The sequence below is a fragment of the Bombus vosnesenskii genome, unplaced genomic scaffold, assembly GCF_011952255.1.
Source record: "Bombus vosnesenskii isolate JDL3184/JDL3185 unplaced genomic scaffold, Bvos_JDL3184-5_v1.1 scf7180000013403, whole genome shotgun sequence".
Lineage (NCBI taxonomy): Eukaryota > Metazoa > Arthropoda > Insecta > Hymenoptera > Apidae > Bombus > Bombus vosnesenskii.
In genome coordinates this window covers 1,394,604-1,416,274 of record NW_022883026.1, presented here as the reverse complement: position 1 = coordinate 1,416,274, position 21,671 = coordinate 1,394,604, and the positions used below count along the sequence as shown (strand labels likewise).

The 21,671-nt window shown below is 40.6% G+C and overlaps 1 long non-coding RNA gene across 1 annotated transcript in view; it reads left to right on the top strand.

Annotated features, from left to right (window-relative positions):
- Positions 1-14,021: 14,021 nt before the first annotated feature.
- Positions 14,022-21,671, top strand: part of LOC117237890 — a 52,650-nt gene continuing 45,000 nt past the window's right edge. The window contains exon 1 of the long non-coding RNA XR_004494074.1: positions 14,022-14,192. This is a non-coding gene — a long non-coding RNA (uncharacterized LOC117237890). The remainder of the gene's footprint in view (positions 14,193-21,671) is intronic.

Genomic DNA, 21,671 nt, shown 5'->3' with positions numbered 1-21,671 from the left:
TCATATGCATATTTCGCTTTAACTACACTGATTGTCGTGCATGTATAAATTACACTCATTAACTATTCTTACTAATATTTTACTATATACGTTTATACGTATAACCTGTAATATTGATTTGAACAAGTCCTTTAAAACGTTGTGCTAAAAAGATTAACGGATTAAGGAACATGAATTCTTATATTTTTCGTTAATATCTGTTTACGAATTTTAATAAATATCCGTCTACTGCTAGAAGTTCGAAAAAAAATTGCTTCGAAAGATACATTGACTCGAGTGTAATACTATAAAATAGCCTTGATTTTATTGAATCCATTTTATATAGCGCTATAAGTAAACAATGTAGTGAAGCTAATGAAAAGCTAACTCCAAAATGGTAACAGACAGATATCACATGTTAGATGCATAATTATTTGTTTTTTCAATAGTTCGGTCATTAATAATGCATTAGAGTATTAACATCTAATAAGAATTCAATAGGTAGGATTCAATATGCACCATCGATAAAATTCGTTGCTTACGCTCTATGTTACATATAAAAATAAAATGAAAAATGATATACATTATTTAATATTAATTTTTCAAATATCATCCTGTGTAGATTAAAAAATAATTTAGACGATATATAATAACATAATTATCCAATACCTATATATATATATATATATATATATATATGAGCAGAAAAATATTTTACATCTTATTTTTCAGTAAATTATCTCATTATATCGTTATATTTTGCAATCTTATATCAGCAACGCACAGTGTGTGTAGTGATTTACCCTTGCTATTACTATTTTAGTCGGGTTTTATTAATGAAGTTTAATAAGGACACGACAATTTTTCAAAATTAATTAATGAAAATATCGTCGAAATTGAATTTTTTAAAACGATATTTTATTACCGGACTACCTTTAAATGCACTGTGACAAAAGCCATATGCCTTTTCTTGTCATAAATATCTCGCTGGATAATTGCGAATACAAACTTCATTTCACCGCTTCGAAATAAAAATGAACTCTTGAATTTTTACATGTTTTCGTTATCAAAATGATCTCGTTATTTAAAAGCATAACATCTTATTAATATATACAAGTTTGCTTTTATCCAGTTAAATTTTTTGTAGAATGTTTATTATACTCTTTGTATAATATTCCCTTGTTCAATTAATATGATATCGTGTCGTAATAGAATAAGATTGGCACGTGCCCGGTTTCTGTCACTATTTCACGAGGTCGCGTATTTCTTAAATTTCGCTCTGAAACGAAAAATGACCGCTTTTATAACGTTAACTATGATAGACGAGTTACAAGGAAGCTACGTTACAGTTACTTTAATTACAGGAAGCAACACAATTTTTACGAAAGTAGACCTCGGAGTCAACGTTGTTGTACCTCTTGTGAATCACTTCAATGTGTTCAAGTTAATTACATACCCTTTTTCGTTGGAAGCAAAAGTATACAACTGTAGAGGAAACAAAATACAGAATTAAAACGAAGACAGTCTCTAAATACATTAAAAGTACAAATTTATATGTCCAGTTGTGAAAAGTTCGTATCAACCAATAGATATTAAACGTAGGGGAGAAATGATACAATTGTTGAAACTAATTATAATCTGATAGATGCAAGCAATATATATGAAAAAGTGTTTGTAATGGGTAACATTGTACCGGCAATATTTCTTCCTAACATATTTAATTACAAATAAATAATTACAAACGAACTTGAAAGTAATCGAGTATTCAATTGTTGTAATGTAATTGAATGTAACGTGTAGATCATGCTTTTATAGTGCGAGCTAAGAAAATATGGTGTTAGAATAGTCGCAATCCGTTTGACGCGGTACGTACGATCAACAACGCAACAAAATTAAAATAATTTTGACATTAAAAACTGACAAATAACATATACGCGACAGCTTAAAAACTGAGTTCGATTATTATTCAACGAAACTGTTTGGTAGTATTCTACATGGTCATCGGTACAGGTGTAATGTAACCTCGACTTTATTTGTAGATCTCAAATACTACCTGCTTCCCGGTAATCTGAGTAATACCCGGTAACGACTCGCTCAATTTTACAAACAAATCTATATTTTTCCATGAAAAAAAAATTCTTTTTATATAACTATTATATTACTATTACTATATGTACGTATGTATGTATGTATGTGCGTTGTTTATGCTATATCATATTTTGCACGCAGTCTTGTCTTGTTTGATTTTTGTCTGCGTTAAATCGTAAAGTCTCCTTCATCCTATCTGTAGTAGGATCGTATAGAGCACATTTAAGTATAAAGGTCTTAAATCATCTTGCGTAACTTGTTTTGTATTCAGAAAGTCTATATTAATAATACATGTTTGTCATATTCTATTGATTATTCTAAGTAATAGGTGAAAAGAAGCGATTCTTCAACGTCTGCTTGAAACTACATCGATGGATCTATGTTGTCTATTGCATATAACAAGAACAGCTTCTTAATCCAATTTCTATCGGTAATTATGTTAGAAACAGAATTGTCTTCTTTCTATGCAGAAATTACGTAAACAATAATATTTTTACATTAATTGAACGATGTACATATAAAAAATAAAATTTTATATTACAATGTCGGCATTATTTGATAACTAAATATCATTATTCCACTGAATGTTTTATATTAAAAGAATAAAAGAGCAAAGTAAATCGATCAATCTCTAATTATGAATTAATTGATCGATTAAACGATTAATCATTAGTAATTGGTTCAATGATCCTAGATCATTATTTCAAATGTTTAACTTTATATAAATCAGACATAAACAAAGTTTATCGGTTATAGAAGGACCGACGATTAAACAATTTGATTAATATTTATAAAAACTAAAAGATAGTCGTTCGGGAAAGCGTCAACTTTGGTTGTTGCAAATCAAAATATTATCATTATGTATCTCGTGATTCTACATAACATATATATTAATAGGAATTTAAGATACGCAAGTAAAAGAAGAAAGTATAACACTATATTAAATAATTATTCTATGGCGATAACGTTACCATCAGTCGATAATTCGCAAATCGCAGCAACGTTTAACATATATACGTATTTAGGTTCTAATTCTTATTTTGTTATTATAGTCCCATTTTTGTTTCCCACTATATTTTATTTTTATAACAACTAATCATTACAATACAATTTACTGCGGAAATAGAGATCGAGCCTATAAAAATACAAATTAATCGAAAAGATCTGCTGAACATAAATTTCTTTTACTATTAAAAATTATAATTTGCAAAAGTAAAGAACTTGATTAAATATTTTTCGAATTACATCTAGAGTAGCTTTTTTGTTAATGGAACTTCTGATAGATGGCTCCATGGGCATCAAGAATATAAACGGTACATTACGATTGAATCGTAACACGTGCGATGCGTACAATGCTAAAATAAATAGTTTCTGTTATACAAATATATACGTAAATATCATATAAAAATTAGTGAGAGGGCGCTCGATTTTAATTCTTTTCAACAAACAGATAATCGTAATCGCGAAATAACGAATAGATTAAAAGACAAGAAGAAAACATTCTCTCAAGTAAAGAATCGGTAACGAGGTATACTTAATTAACATAAATAATAGCTTCTATTAACTAATTGTTAAATATATTATATAAATTGTTTTTGAGTTCAGAGGTGATACGAAGTTAATATTTTTCATTTGAAACAACACTCTGATCGGTTTAAACGATTAGTTCAATCGTTATATAACAATTGGTATTATGTGTAACATAGTTTGTACAAACTTTGATACCAATAGTGCTATTAACAGAGTAAATTAACGCGGCAAACGAATAACAGGGCAAACAACGATCGACTATTTCAAAAACGCTGTTACCTTCAGTCTTATAGTATATAATATATATATATATATATTATCTTAGAATAATGTACGTATATCCGAAACTTTATACACGTTTCACATCTATTTACTACATCTAATACATGGTTGTTATTATTAAGAAATATCTACCCGTTATTTAAAAGAATCCATGATGCTGTAACTAAGCGGTAGATCTGAAGTCAGACCGTAGTCACTGGTCTGATTAGCTACCGATTCGAACTACTTCGGCAAAGTCAGTGCATGCGCTTCAAGGTTTTCATAGTGGCTGTCGCAGTGATTATAAAGATCTCGAAATAGGACAAAAGCTCCGATCTGTATTGCACGAAATGTACGACAAATGAACTCGTATTCCTTAATTTCTTCTATCTCTAGTCATTGCCGTCGCGTATTCAAACGCGTACAACTTCTCCACGTTTCTTCGTCTGCTTCAAATTTTGGCGAATTTTAAGGAACCACGCTATACGATGGTTGAAAGATAACGCTTCGTATTAGACTGTGGCGAAGATCTCAGCTCGTACAGTTACAGTTTCGATCGAAACTATCCGAGTATCGATCGTACAACCTGTAACATCGTGTTACGCTCGGACGTGTGTACACTGTACACGCGCTTCATTGCACGGGAGCAGGCGACACAGACACGTCCGTGTGAAAAAGTGGTAACTGGTAACGTGTATACACGCGTATTACGTGTGCACGCGGAAAAGCTGAAGATTAAAAAATATACAAAGGAGAAGGGAGGTGATGAAGAATGGAAGAGTGAGATGGGGAAGGTTGTGTGTCGTTACGTGCGAAAGTGAGAGACAGAGAAAGAGAAGGAGAAAGAGGAAGAGAAAGAGAACGGGAAAAGGAAAGGGAAAGGGAAAGAGAAAGGGAGAGAGAGGGAAGAAGCGGTCCGCAAGAAGATTCTTGGAGTCGCGGATGGTAAAGGTTCGGGCAAGGGTAGGTGGGTGGTTGTGTCGGCGAAGGAGAGCCACAGGAGGACTAGAGGTGAAGAAGGAGGTAGAAGCGAAGGTGGAGGTTGCCGGAGTAGGTGGATGAGGATGAAGAGAAGGATGAAGAAGAGGAAGGGGGAGGGTGGTTTAGGCGATGGTGGGAGTGGGCCGAGCTAAGACGCGTAATGACGCCCTGAATCAATATGTGAGGCACTGAGATATGCATACGAACTAAGACAACCGCACACCAACCAGCCACAGCTCCTCTGCTCGGCGTCGCGGCGCGGCGTCCGCGCCGTGGCGCAAAAGGAGGGGAGAAATTAAAGACGAAGCAGGCACAAAAATAACGACCCACCGGCAGTACCGTCTTTCCTTCTTTCACCTTCGCTATTTCCTTTAACGTTCCTTTCTCTCTTCGCTTCTTTCCCCTCTTTCTTCCCTCCTTGCCACTCCCGCCCACTATCCTCTATCTTCTTTTCTCTTTCTTTCTGTCCTTTAAACTTTCGCCGCCTCTCTTTCCTCGTCTCAGCTGAGATTCTCTCCGTCTTTCTTCGTTCTGCTCTCTCGAAGACGTGACTGCACGGCTGAGATGAGACCATAGGCAGAGGGATACGATGCTGCTAGTCGGTGTCAAGAGAGAGCAAGAGAGTGGCAGAGACGGACAGAAAGACAGAAAGGGATGGAGGAGGGACGGTGACAGGGGAGGGAAACGAGAGAGGGTTGACGAGTGGAGGAGACGATCGGTTAGTAGATCGTTTCGATCGGGACAATGGTCCTGGCTCTCGAGTGGATCCTTGAAACGATCTTATCCGTACAGTCTTAATCCACGTCCCTGCTATTATTCGCTTTTCCCGGCACAAAGAAATACAAATGCCGTTCCCGTAATAGCCTGCGAATGTATGTATACATGCAAACCGAGGGCTCTTGCCGAAGGGATGGCTTGGTGCCGCGATTAGACGAGAATGCAGACAGAAATGACGTCGTTGTGTAGATTTTAATACGATAAATGGCTCGCTTCTACTACACGTGTTCATCTTCCCTTGCAGTTTCGGCAAGCTGATTTAATCAAACGATACAGCTCGTTAGCGATTTTTCTCTCTTCTATACAACATTCTCCAACATTTCCCTCTTTCCTTTAATCTCGTTTTATATTTCGATCGATTCATAGATCCGCTATTCGTCCATCTATTCGTTACGCGCCTTCTCCATAATATTTACATCGGTCATCGTTGATCCAGCGTCTTCTCTTCTACCGCTGTATCCAACGTCCTAACAATCGCCTACGCATATACGTATCTCCGGTTTCGATATTTTCTTTGATTACCATCGTACTCTTGTATCTCATTAGTAGCATCGCACTGGCATCAATCAATCGGTTCGTAATAGTTATTCGTTTCTAAATTTCAAATTAAAACGACAAACCGTACGGAATCACCATCTTTTTCTTTTACGAACAAACAGAATTGCGGTTATACAGGCTTAGACATTTTTAATCAGCGCACGTACATTTCTATAATTGCAACACTATTACCACCCCACCCGTTTGACATCTAAATCGATTTACGTCCTTTACGAAATTATACTACGAAGCTACACAACGATTGCTGCCGCGTATCGTTTCTCCCTTGTCGTCTACGTTCGTACAGCGAAGATCTTCCTACGTATATGTATACGAGCATATGTATAGGTAAATCTCGTGTCAAGGAAAAACGTTAGTTATTTGTTAGTACGCTATACAATGAACCGTTAGACTGTTGATCAATTGCCAACGGAGAAAACAGTCGTAAATATGTCCTAGATATATTGTACTATGCAAGTAGGTGGACAGAGAAAGATATTGCTCGTGACTCTTACATACATCTGTAGACCTCTGTCAAAGTTTTCGCAATTAATATTCCCCTTGTTCCTTCTTTTCGTGCTTCGTAGGAAAGAATCTTAGCGAAAAGTAGGAAAACAATTCGTCGATCGATTTCCAAGAGACAAGTGTAATTATTTAACACTATCGAGGAAATGTTATGCGAAAAAGCGCATCTAATTAAAATCTCAGTGAGCCATCCGAGTTAGTTTACGTGTTCTTAGGAGAATATACGAAAGATATCGTTAGAACGTACACGACTGTTTTGGTTGACGCAAGATAGTTCAGATACGTATTATCATGCGATATATCGATAAATCAATTTATCTTCTGACTTAAATAAGAGTCAGATAAATTTCGGTTATTTGCGATAATATAGGTATACTATTTTTAGTGATATTAGCATTTAACGAGCCACGGTTCGAGATAAATGATTTATGTCGTGTTCGTTGTTAATTTCGGACAATATGCTTACAAACAATAGGAAAAGAGTCGGCGAAGGGAAAGAAGAGATTTATGAGTTTCATTTACATGTGACCTAATTCGTCTGAACGTAATCAATGACCAAGACATACAAATCAGATTAAAACTCTGATTTGGTTAACTACACACGAAACAGTAATAACCCCTCCTAGGTCAAATTTAAGGCACCGTAAGGGATCGTATCGATCACGAAACCCGAAAGTCAACGATCGTCGTGTTTCTTTTAATATGCGTCACCCTGCAGTACTTCGTAATCAGGTCGCTATTGACAATACTACAATTCAATTTAACGTTGAAATTTGCTTCGTTCCATTGTCAAATCAGTTTCTGTTTTTCGTAATAAATTTCAAATTAACGAAAACCTTCGATACATGGTTACTTTCCGAACTTTAGTTGACAAAAGAGTATTTCAGAAAGGGTATGTCAGAAATGTCCCTTTTTTCAAATGATTTAAGTTTTTATAAAAAAATGAAAAGGATTAGTTTGCTAGATGATACCTAAGAAAAATTATTTGACAAATGTTGCGGTTGCTCGTGATCGCCTCTTTTTACAACTACTTTTATCCGTGTCTGTAATGAAAATTTGGACGACACGTTTTGTAGATCTACGTCAATCATATACGTGTTCTTCGCCGCTTCTAGCCGATAACTGCGATAAAGACCAAAGATTCTTACATCTTTCGACGCCAATTGCGCGTTGCCGTATCAACCGATTTCGATCAAATTTTTAGCGCGTACAATACATAACTGACAAGAGTGTTGTTAACATTTTCAATATACACTCAGATACGATACAAATTTCTTCAAAATTTTCCTTGGGCGTTATTTAGTAAACTAATCCCTTTCGCTTTTCGATAAAAGCTCAAGTTCGTTCGGTCCAATTTTAAAAACGTCATTCCTGTTTCAAGGAGTGTTGAAATATTATTGTGACCAATTGCACGTGAGTCCATTGCACGTGTTCCATTATTGTAACTTACGATGCCAAATATGTCATCAGTTTGTAGATATTTGCTACGAATTAACTTAGATTTGGATAAACCTTTTAGAGGATAGGAACGTGATCTATTGATCACCGCTACTTCCAGAATCTCGTATTTCGCTTATTCCAAAAATATGTTACAAATTAAAAAACCGACGAAAAATTTAATTTTCTAATCCATTGTTCGACTTCCCGATCATCGGCATTCTTGTCAATGAAATAAGAGCTAGAGAGCGTAACATCGTTAAAAAAAATTTTATCGCAGAATAAATATAAAAATACTGTCTGTCTTTTATCGAAAATAAATTTTATCGCCAATTAGGGGAATTTCAATTTTTATACAAACTACATGTCGATAACCTAAACTAACAGAGACTGAAAACGACCAACTAGTTTTATCAAAAGTATGGACACGCGTAATTACTCTCGAATTTTCATCGCGCTTCGTGTCCACCTGCGGGTCTAAGCGTCTAGTTTATCGGCGGCGTGGAAGGATGTCTTGGACGGATGATACTCGTCTGCGTCTCGAAGAAACCGATCCACGAGATCCGACGAGCGCGGTGATCATCGTTGTTGCCAACACGAAGCGTTTATCTCTAGCGTGTAATCGATATTAAAAGTCTAAAATGTGTAGCGTGTGTGGCAAGCTGGCCGCGTGTAGGGGTCATAGCTCGACGTTGGGAGTTGGGTGAACCCCGCGTTACTGGTTGAAAGGGGAGGGTGGTGGAGAACAGGCAGGCGACCAGGGGGTGAGAGGGGGTGGTAAGAGTGGTGAGCAGCGGCGGTGGAGGCGGCAGCAGCGGCGACGGTGGTGGTGGTGGTGGTGGTGGTGGCGGTGATGGTGGTGATGGTGGTGGTGGTGGTGGTGGTGGTACGAAGAGGTGGAGGTTCTCATTAAGCAGCCCGGGCACCGCGCTCTGGGGGTTTAAATAAGAAGAAGAAGCGTTGCTGTGTGTGTGGAAGAAGGGAGAAAAGGAGAAGAAACCGGTAAGACTAAGGCAGTAAGGGTGAGCAGGCGAGCGAACGCGAGAGGAAGTGGGAAACAGAGAGAGAAGAAAAGGAGATAGAAAGTGAAGGGGGTCGGGGAATTATCAGGGCTCGCGCTCTTCGCGAAGGGTTGGGGGTACCGGCAGGCAATATGGCCGCTACTGATGAGTGATGCTCGTAACCCTTACTGCCATCCATCCCTGACTGATACGTCAGTCAGTCGGATCTCTTAACATACTTGGGAATTATGCTCGCCACGACCCTTCTTTATCTCCATTCCTACCATTGTTCTCGTCGAAGGTCCTCCGTATTCGGTCAATGTTGCCGTGAACCACGTATCAATTACTTTAATGAGACGGACCTCCTTCGTGGTTGATTTTCCATACCTTTCTTCCTCGCTGAATTTTCTAAGCGGACTTGAACATGCATCGAACCTTTCAGAGTAAAAAGACGATCAATTATATCGTTGTATCGTTGTGCATAGGTTTGTTCGACAAGATAGAAAAAGATCTTTCTTTCGAACGATACGAACGGTGGTAACGAATATCTGCAATTAGGATTCTCGCGCAACTACTCGAAGTTATTTCCGTGATTGCGAATTACGTTGTACGTAATCTCGACGCGATCGAACGAATTCGCGCTGATTCAAATTATCAGCTTCGAATTTACGCGAACGTGAATGTCAAGTTGCGGTTAAGAACGGCAGCAGCGTCGAATCGCTGTAGAACAGCCCACGGTGGAACCTTTGTTACCAAACGCGTCGGCTATACGTTTATATTAAGGAGAATTTACATTGGAAAAAAGGAACGGATCGTCGTTGTAAATTGAAAAGTTGTTTCGTGACTTTGCCATTTGGGCGGTTACCCAAAGCCGACTGGTTAGTCGGAGCTGCGAAAATTACAAAGTGACGAGCAACGTCATAGCCGTTTTCGTAACGAATCAAACTTGAGTCGCACCATACATCCGATAGAATTATCGATACAATCTTCATTTCCCACGGACTAATCAGAACACTCCCCCAAGGGCAAATCATCTTTCCAACGAAAATATGATTAGAACAGATCAAGGGTGTCCATGGAAGTTATATAAGACACGGATCGCCCCGGCACCTTTAACGATCAAGATCCAAAGCGTATAGGTATACAAGCGAGCCCGACGAAAGGTATTAAGAAGGTACAGGCAGCCCTAACCTAACTGCAGCAGCCCTGGACCGATCCTCATCCTCCTTACACCCACACTCCGTGGCCGTCTTACTCCCTGGCCCGAAGTTAAGGGTGGTCTCTTTGTCTCGCCCCTTCACCCTCCTCTTTCCCATCGTATGCGTGCTACACGGACGAAAGACACGCGTGTGCGTGAAACCTCGCAAGACGGACAACGGGGTTGTTGGGTGGATGGCTCGAAGGTGTAGGATGAGAAGAAGGAGGAGGCGAAGGAGAGAAAGTGAAAGAGGGAGCGAGAGAAGCTGGCACGAGCGAAGGAGAAAGCGAGAGAAAGGGTGAGGAGTGCAAACGGAGGGGAATGCAAATTAGAAACGCTTGGGCAGAAAGCAGGAGGAAGAGGGCCAGGGTAGCGTGGGAGGATAGAGAGGGTGGCACTGGCTGGATGGGGGTATATAAGAGGTGGTGACTGAGGGTGGTGGCCAAGGAACTTCACTTATGTAAACCGTGTAACGGTGTGCGCGCTCGCTTGCCGCGTGTGTTCACACTGGCACCTACCGGTTTCTCTATGTATGTGTACGCGTGTCCCCCATGCGTGTGTGTATATATCGATTGCTGGCCAAGCTACCCCGCGGGGTGCCCTCCTTACTACCCCTATAGTAATTATTGTGCTTCTCACATGTGTGTATTTGTCGTGAGATTTCGCGCAAGATGGTATGCGTGCGGGCGAGCGCACACACGTTGCAAAAGACCCTGTACACGTATATCCGAGTTCCTTACGTGCCTTGTCCGATGGTTCCTATAGCGAGCTACGGCATTTAACGGGTGTCATCCTATAAAGCGAACTTCCATTCGTTACGAACCCGTACGAACATCCTATCGTACCCGTCCCGACCAACAGTTCGTTCCGGCAAAATGTTTTCTACGAGTCGCCGGCACCGTTTCTGCAAATTCTTACTTACTTCCTCGTTGACCGCGGCTAATTAGCAGATTTTCCCAGAACGCACGCACGCCTCTACGATGCTTTTCTTACATTTTCTTCGTAAATACAATCTTTATAAATATAAACTGCAGTCGTTCGAGTGGAGACAAAACGAGAGTCGCAATAAGGACTACACGCGAAATGGAAGCTGCTCCGTAGATAAGAATTTACGTAACGAACGCTCGACTTTAACTTTCGTTTTGGCTAACGATATCTATGGGAGAACAGCTGTTCGCGAAGCTTTACGGAAAACACTTTAAAGGAGTGGAAGGCGCGAGACCGAACATCCAAGAATAAGATCGGTTTATTTTCATTTCGAAGAAAAGTTGCCAAAGTCGTTCGAAATCGTTGCACGATTACACGTTCGATACCATCGATTGTACTAACTTCAGCAACTCGAATCCTTCTATATCGTTCGATCGTGGAACGGGCACGCTTTAAAATTCTGCTTTACATAGGTCGACACGCGAACCTTTAACCGCCTCGTCAGATGGAAACAAAGTCGCACAAGCGTAACTACGTACTAGTTCTACGCGTAACGCGCATAGTTGACACTGGGGAACGGTCGTGCGTGGCATTCGAACGGTCGTGCCACCTGATAGATCGAGCCTCGCTGACGCTCTTATTCGAAATAAATGGCAAGACTCGTGCGATAGTATGTAATTCCTCGGCCAGTATTTCGTTCTTCGCACACACGATCGCGCGTCCGTGACACCGTAGGTGAAGCCACGTGCGGGTTCACACACAATTTCACCGGCACGGTAGTGCACACAACTAACGGTCCGAAGTGCAAGAACATCCCTGCAAGCCACCCTCGACCACCTCGTCCATCCTCTCCTAGGGCAGTCTTGGAAAGGACCTTCAAGCAAGAGGATAGGAGAGAAGCGGTTAGGAACGGACGGTACGACGAGAAACGAACGGACCGACGGACGTAGGACAGAGCACACGCTATATATAGCAACCCTATCTTGCGACACACAACCACAAGTCATCCCCCCGCTCACGTACTTTGGCCGCATTCTCAGCCCCACGGTTCACCCCTTGGCTCACCCCTTCGTCGTTTTACCTATCTCCTTCTCGTTCTCCTTCACCTTGCACCACACTCGTCCGCTTTAACTCTCCGTTGTTGTCTCTCTTGCTTTCGCTCGCGGTTCTTCCCCCGTCCCCTTCGTCCTCTCTTCCCGCCGCTTCATCGTGAAACCTCCGAGGCAATCAATCCTCCGTCTTACAACGTACTGACCACCTTCCGAGAAACTTCCACCGGCACTCGTGGCTAGATGGATTTGAGGAAAAAGTCGTGAATGGTTAATCGTCGGTTCTGCGGACAGCGCTGCACTGGATTTTGCTTTATTTGCCATTGTCCCGGGCTGCGAACGACGAAACAGGGCTTCTCGAGGGTCGAAATAATTGTTCTACTTTCCAACCGAACGGGTTGGCTTACTTTCACCGAAATCTCTTCTCTTCGCCTTTTGTCTCGTACGATTCGATTCTTCCGTACAAAGCTCGCAGCTCGATTTTTCAAACATTTTTTATCCCCTTTCTCGCGCACCTCACTTTCCAAATGTTCTCACGATGTAAGTTTAACCGAACAAGATTTCACGGAAATAAATAATTTCTCTATTAACCATACAAGCTTGTATCGATTATCGATAATATATCCCGATCGATATTCTCACAAAACGATACACCTGTGTTTATTTCAATACTTCAATTTCTTTCCAAATCGTAATATTTCTCAACTCGTTCTTCCCCCACCATTATTCTATTCTTGTTTCTTCCTGTGGTAACTATTCGAGGCAATCTATCTTCCTTTTTGCAATGCACTGACTGCATTTCAAACAACTTTTGCCTTCCTACGTTCGAAGTTAACGTAACTCTTGATTTAACTCGAGGGAAACAAATCGCAAATTTTAGCGTAGTTAGAAAAGAAGTTCTCCTTCCTATACTTTTTTGTGTCGATGATCGATTATATTAAATTATTTTACGCTATACTATGTCATATATTTACGAATCGATATTCTACGTAATCGTGATTCGTGTACATTGCGCGTAACTTACGCGTATCGTAATTACGACACGGAAATACAATCGTACGAGCCCGAAGACTTGGCACAAAGGTGTAGCTCTTCGTAAAGTATGGAAGAAAAAGCAAAGAATAGATATCGAAAAATCCTTCGCTCGGCTTTCAGTGTAAAGCCACTCTTTAATCACGACTCGGGGCAAATTATGGACAGTTAATTCGCTTGGCTTCTCCTCTCTTTTACGGTTATTCTATGCGGTCATTTCCATCTCTTCGTTCTGTAGCCAAAGGCGTTCCACAGTCAAATCGAGAACCAATCAATACCGATAATTAATTAGAAAAATCAGAAAGAAAAAACTTGCGAAACTCAAGAGTTCCAACGGAGCTGGTAGAAAAACTGCCGGAGGCTTTCGTTTGACTCCAAAGTCCCTTCACCCTCCTCCCTCCCTCCCGCCTTCTCATCGGTTCCTCTCCGGTGAAACCACCCTTTTCGCCCCTGTTCGACCCTACCGAAAGTCCTTGCTCAATCAGCCTTCCTCCAGAGTTCCTTCTCGCTCTATGTTCTTCCTCGTTCTCAGGCTCGTCTCTTAGGCTGCAGTACTCTCGTGTCTTCGTGCCCCTTTACCATTGAATAAATTAACGTTTTTAGTTTGCCGATATTCTGTCCGACGCAGCCTCGGCTCCACTCTACTCTCTATATCTTCCGTCTATCGCAATGAATGAACTTCTTTTTCTTTCAGACGCTGCCTGCCTTCGCAGCGGCCGGGCCGCGCTCCTTCGCGCCGCTCCTCGGCCACCCACTCTATTCAACCGCGAAAATTCTGCAGGAATTTTAATAACTCGGATTCGTACTGATTAAAACGGAGGTCGCATCCGACATTCCTCCGACCAGCTTACGGTTGCTACTTGGCAGCGGGTGAGTTCAATATTTTGCCTCTGTGTATTTATTCCTTCTTAATCCGTGTTCCTTTTGAAGAGATAGAGATAGAGATAGAGAGAGAGAGGAAGACAGGCGGGCAGATTGGGAAAAGACGAGAAGAAAGGAAATACGTCGTTGAAACTTGTCGAGTCGTTATATATTTACCCAATAATATTAATAATTCCTCTAGTGAGCGTTTGTATCGAATATGTCGTATTATTTGATTCTATCACAAAATTTTGATTTTATTTACGAAAAATTTATTTTAATATGATAAACTCGAAACTAATCTAAAATACGTGAAAGATCTGTTCGCAATTTTCTTCGCTCCCGTAATATAAACGATATATTTTCTTTTGTTGGAATACAACGATATTAATCGCATACAGATGAGGTGGTTGATCGAACGGATTCTTCCCTTCGTTGCCCAGCGATATTCCTACTAGCGTACGTTCGTGAGATGTACCGCGGTGGCTGGCGCGTGCACGCTCTTCCGAGAATTCGACGGAAGAAGCGTAAGGATACGGATGGAACATTGGGCACGGCATAGCGCTTTGTATCGAGAAGCTGCTGGAAGGTTCCGTGGCACGTGACGTCACACAGACATCTACTCAGGTCACACTCTTTACTGCATAGAAAGTGGACTTCAAAACGTTTTCAAGAGCCATGGGTCACTAAGTCGGTTAGTCTGAGAATAACTAGCCAACTGTCAACATTCCACAACGCTCACTTATATTTCCTGTAATTTTTTGTTTAATAAATATCACATAATATTATTTCAACACAAACATTGCGTCTTCCACAGATTATTAATCTTAATTTCGAGATGAAATTCCAACATCTTTCCGTCGCACAAACTTATTAGCAATTAACTGCAATTATTCCATTCTTTCTCTTTTTACTTAAAGTTTTAGCGTCGCATCGACATCTAGATCAGCGAGTGAAAAATTTCACTTTTTCGCAGTATTCGTTAAAGAGAACAGGTAATTCGATTACGATAATCGATCGTTTTAGTTTTTATGCAGTTCTGACGATCACGATGATATTCAACAACGATTACACTGCGTTTCTTCGCATTCTCATTCACATTTAAACATGATTATTTCTTTATGTACGTTACGTCTATTCAAGGATACTTTATGTAAATAAGCCGAACAAGGTCAGAAACTTGGCTTCGGATTTACCATCCACTTTCTCTCCTTTCGACCCGTTCGACCTCATCCTTTCTCACTGACTGGAAACTTCAGCTTTCGTCGCTTTTACACGTAACACGTCTTACATTATTTTATCACCTCCCAGAATCAATTAAGCAAAACCTTCCACCCTCTAAACGATCTTAAAACGTTCATTATTCGATCCATATACCGGACGAAATCATCGTCACATATATACATATCTATATGTATACATGGATTTACAAACATTGTTTGCGAAGAGTCTGCGTATTTTCTCCTGTTATTTTATTATTACGTATCTTGAACCTCGCGGATTCTTTTCATGTTTAATCGCGTCATATCAAAAGCTTTCCGCCTAATCATAAAGTAACATCGAAATCAGAAAATTAGCAAATACATGCTTTGCTTATCGTGTCTTCCTCCCGCGATCATTGTACTTGTACGTATATATGTGTATACCTTTTGGTAACGATACATTTAATTGCACGCGGGAAATACGACTCACAGTATGCCATGTATCTGTGAGTCTGCGAATATCTCGAGACGTCACGTGCTCGTGGCTTTTAACAAAGCTATGTGAAGTCATATGAATGGCAAACGTGTCTAAATCTACGCAAGCGAAAAAAATCCTATACCGTACAAGCGTAATGCTATAAAAGCGAAGGGAAACGGATTGACCCTACCGAATTAGATGCTTTCTATCAAATGTCCCGACTCTGAAGCAGAGTGATAGCTTACGTGACTGAACGACCGCGATGATCATTTAATTCCAGTCGAGGAAAAGTATCAACAGTCGGGGGCAGTTGATCGGGGTGAGGGTGTCATTCGGTCCGCTGGTCTGTCGGTCTGTTGGCCTAGGGAAGGGCGCGTGGCGCACGTCCACTATCAATTTATCACCCACCCTCGCAACTTTCCCTCTCGGACCTCGTTCTCGTTTTCCCTCTTTTCTCGGGTCGCCCAACCTCTCCCTTGACCTCTGCACCCCTCCCTGTCTCCCTATCTGTCTTTCTTTCATCCTTTTTCGATCCACGAAAGAAGAGACCACTCTGAGAAAAGAGGGAACACGAAGAGAGTCGAAACAACCATGACCAGCACAATCTAGCGGTGGTCAGTTCACGCTGTAGGATTATAGCTTGTATGTACTACTCGTCGCAACCAGTCCGTTTGCTCTTTGACTCGTCGAGCACCGAGGAGAACCGTTTACGTTGAGTGATTCTGATCGTGAAAAAGGATAGACGAGCAAGGACGTGCATGATTTTCGCTTTTACGACTCATCGGGGAACGTTACGAATGCCTGAAGGAAGGCAAGAGAACTTGGTTTTCAATTTTTTAAAGATAAAAATTATCGTACCTTCGTGATCTGTTTCGTATTTCGTTACTTGGAACGACGCGACGCGATCTACGATTTAGCACTGACTTCGCCTAAAAATCCGATTCGTACATACTAAATTAATTATACGGTTTGTATAATTATAGATTAATTACGTATACGTATATACACACTTTCGCTAATACGGATCCCCTCTGGGATCAAAGATCGTATGTTTTTAAACGCGTAATTAACTCTTTGCATTAATTGATCGAGATTCTCAGTATTTTCTGAGATAACTTTGTAAACATTGTACAGGAGATCAAGAAATATAAAATACGGTACTGCCCGATAAATCGAATTTTAGATATAACGCGGTTGTAAGTGCACGTGTCTTTGCATAAAGATTGAACATCAAACGGAAAAATTTTACTGCAGGTACGCTTTTTTCATCTACTTTTGCAGAAGAAATTATCTACTCGCGTAACATCAGGCATTAGCATCTTGTATAAGCTTCGATTAAGAACCCGTGCGTTGAACGCAAAAGTTCGATAGAAGGGAAAATAACGTCTCGCGTATCGACCTCTGGTACAAAAACACTTTCTTCTGGTCAGCCTTGCGCGGGTCAGTCGATCGCAGACACTGGCACGCTAACATCACCGCACGATCGTACACGAAAAGGCATAACCGAGTACGCGGAAGAAATTTTTCTACCATCGGTAACCACCGGTATGCTCGACGAAAGGGAAAGCAAGGGAAAGAAACGAAAGACTACGACGGGTCGGGCAGGAAGGAAAGCAGGACGACGCGACGCGACGGTGGCTAGAATCGAGGGTGGTTAAAGGAGAGAGAGAAGGCGGACAATAAAATCAAGCGGCAGGGCTTCAACCCTTCCGCTAGAGTTGAGTCGTAATCTTGCTTGCCACTCAAGGGTCGAGGCCTACGAGATACCATTTTCTTTTCCGCCAGGGTAATTAATTAGCGTCACTCTGTTAAATCACGCGACGTACGTGTTGCGTGTTGAATATCCGATCCGTGCGAAAGTAAACGTGATAAATAGCGATCGATCGAAATACGTGAGCTTTTGTAATTTAATTTATTTTCTTTTCTTTAATCATGCACGTAATAGCTCTATTAAAATCGATACGAAGATTTTATCGATCGCGTGGAACAACGACGGTACGTTATAAAAAGCACGATATTCAGAGGAGCCGCGAAGAATTACGAGAACGGAAACGCACAACCTTTCAGCAGTTTATACACGAGTAATTTTCCAACCAATATCAAAAGTTATCTTTCCACTGGCGCAAATGAACTTTAATTTCTGTAATTCAATAAGCCACAAGAGCACTCTCGACTCGTATCTCCGATAATTCTGGCTTTCAATACGAGTTTAAGAACATCCGAGATCGGCACTTATTTGTAAGTAATTCAGATCCGCTGCTGGCCCGCCCTTCTCCATGGTTTAATGATTAAGACGAGCGTGGAGGAGGAGGGGGGAGGGGGAGGGCACAGGAAAGAAAAACGAAACGAGTAAAGAGAGAAGGATAAAGAGAGTGGCTCTTGTCGTCGTTGCTGCATTTTTAATACCGCATTCTTCCCTTTAAAATTTAAAAATACTTCCGCGTCGCGTAATTGCAGGACCTGCTGGAAGTAAAATGCACGTGAATGCAGGGAAATCCGTCTCGTTGGTCGATCCACCGCCGACGGAACAGAGTTTCGCGAAAAGAGGAGGGAGGTGGTGGTAAAGGGGGAGTTACAGAGAGGCAGCGTGCCGGGGCTGGTTGCTCCAAGAAAATTAAGTACTGCCTGGTAATTTGAGGTATTGATTTTTATAGCCTCTCTCGGTAGGCATACATTAAAACTCCCTCTTTGCCCCCCTACCCTGCTTTGCTTTCCACTCCTTCTTCTTAGTCACCCTTCCCTGCAGGGGTGACACGAACACGGCGGTGCCTGGCGATCCAGCATAAATCTATCTTCCCTTCCCTTCCCTTCCCTCTTTCGAACGAAACGTTCGCATACGTGTCTTTCGAACGAGCCTGCTCCTCTTCGATCACGACCTCTGCCAGTCTTCATACCGTAGCAACTATTTTTTTTTGTAATAGAATCGACATCACTGTTATATGTACGCTATATATCAATACTATTCTATCGATTAATTTATCAAATGAGATACAATTTAGATACAGTTGATATAAATTAATACATGCAATCGTATGCCGAATGACATGAATTTTGATAGATACTTTTCGCAAGTTATTAAAGCGACTTATTAAAAATTGCTAGAAAATTAAACGCGTTCAATTAATTTGGAAATAGCGGTGTTTTTCTATATAACCTTCGCATGAGAAAATTAGACCAAAGTAAAATTTTGACATTCCTCCTCGGCTCGTACTTGGCATACGCGCCATTATATCGATTTAGTTTTCCATGTTAATTAATCATATTGGTCCGAGGGAAAGCAATTTGTTCGGAGCAACCCCAGAAGGGTGTCACGAGTACTGTGGCGTGTTTCGATCAGATAAAATTTCTCCCCCAATGAATTTTTCACCTCCTGAAGCACGGATGTTCCCCGTGCTGTCATACGTAATTACAAACACTCTGTGTATTCCTAATCGGCAACTATTTCTGCAGATTTTTAATTAAAGCTGTTTCTTTAAAATATAAAAGATAAAAGAAAACGATCACAGACATATACGCAACGATATTAACCGAAACCCTTGATTGGTATCGTTGGAACATAAGAGACGATGCCAGCTTTTGAATTGAATTTTAGAATATTTAATTTTAATCTATATCCTATATCTTGCGTAATAATTGTCACTTGTGTTTTTGCCGCGTAAAACAAAAGTATAAATTAGCAAGTATTTTAAAATTAACTCGATCTAAAGTCTTACGGATCGTCGATGGTCCAACAATGATCAACGATACGGAAAAGTATCGTACAATGATATTCTAGACGATAATATTTCAAAGAGGAAATTTTTGAGAAAAGAGGATAATTTTTGTTAACGTATACGGAGGATATACGAGGAAACGGTCTGCGTAAGAAATAATTGTAAGAGATAGAGAGAATGGTGAAAAGGCGTACGAATGGATGTGGAAAATTGGCGGTAAAGATCGTGCACGATCCGTTCTTTCGTTGCTCTTTCGTTGTTCTTTCGTTTCCACGTCAAGATAGAGAAGCAAAAGAGAAGAAAAGGAAACTCTCTCGTTCCAAGTTCATATGTGAGCGTCGATTTCGCGGTCCGCTGCGCTGCGTGAGTGGTTTGCTTGCCGCTTAAAAGATCCGAAGCATAGCCATAGCGATGGCTCCACGACATCGCGCAAGCTCGTCCAAACAATACGATCAAATAAAGATCAGCTCTACTTATCAAATAAACAAATTCGTTTCTCATTGGCTATCGTTGAACTACTGATACTTTACAATATACTTGTCGAATCTTTGTGTCGATTTTAAATCACCGAAGAAAATTATTATATATATAAATTGGAGATACTTTTGAAATTTTATGCACGTAAGGACAATCATATATAAAATTACTATATAAGATATATCGTATATAGAGGAATACAATAGATACACGCGGCTATACAACGGAAGGAACAAGGTGAATAAAAGATTTCTTAAAATGATTTGCCTCGACAACGTACGTACTACCTGAGCTTCTGAGGGTAACGGCGTAAAGGCTGGAGCGTCGCACCTGTTGCTTCAGTTCTTAGCACCAAATCGAAGGCCCCGACTCCGACAAGATACCATAAAATGGAATTTCATAAAGTGTATTTGGAGGCTGCAGGTATATACGTATCTACTTACCGTAGGTATACATGCCCTTCTGTTACATCGATCTCTGGCGTAGTTCGCTATGTGCACGTACCGTCGCACGATCACGCCGAAAGTATTGTATATTACCGTGCACCTGGCACACGTAAGCACTGCTTTTTCAACGGAACGAGATCGATAAACTTTGGTTTTAACGCTCTCGAGCCTGAGATCAGATTCGATGAAAAACCATTATCGTTCGCGCTACATTAACAAATTAGTTCGAACGGGACACGACGAGGTGATAACGTAGGATTTATATTTTTCCTTGATCTTCGTGAATATCAGGGATTAATTTACCGCTAGATTGCGATCAATATGAACGGTTTGATCGCGCGGAATGAACGCTCGTTCGAATCCATCGTTACTGGAGCTCCTCCGTACGGTGCACCTATTCCTCCGGACGGGGTAAAAAATGTTGAGGCCAGGCCAGCGTGGGGTCCGGACTTATGCACGCTTCAAGAACTCGGACACTTTAGATTTAACCGAGCGCTCGTACGAATAAACAATCCGCGCACCGGTGTTGCGGATTTATTAATTAGAGTCGTTAAAATCGCTCATCGCACGAATGTTTTGGCTGTTTCACCATTCGCATAATTAACGTTTTACGTGCTAATTGAACATTTAGGTGTCCTAACGACAGTCGTCGATGATCCTACCGACGATACGTGCTACTTTAATAGCGCCTGACGATGTTTAAATTACTTCAATTACATCTTTGCTACGTAATAGCGGTCGGGCAGGATATGATATGATCGGAACATTAGAACTAATTATAGGTATGTATCCGTAATGTAACGTTTGTGACGTACTTTGAATTAAACGCGATGGAAATTAGATGAATTAAAAACGTATCGTGCTTCGACTATTTTACATACAAGATATTTAGACGGAACATTTACATATATCTCCGTTTCAAAGTATTTCATTGTAAGACCAGAGTTTTTATAAAAAAGGAAAAAGAATCGTAATATCGGTTATGTTTTATCGCGCGTTTTAATACTCGTAACCAGCTGAAGTTACACCTAAGTTCTAGCAATTCCAAATCAACGATCCGATAAGATCCCTTTTAAACAACTCTCACATAGTCAAAGTCGAATAGTCGGAATTTAAAGTTTCTTCGAGCGAACCTTTATTTCCTAAACAGATGCAACGTTACTCGTTTATCT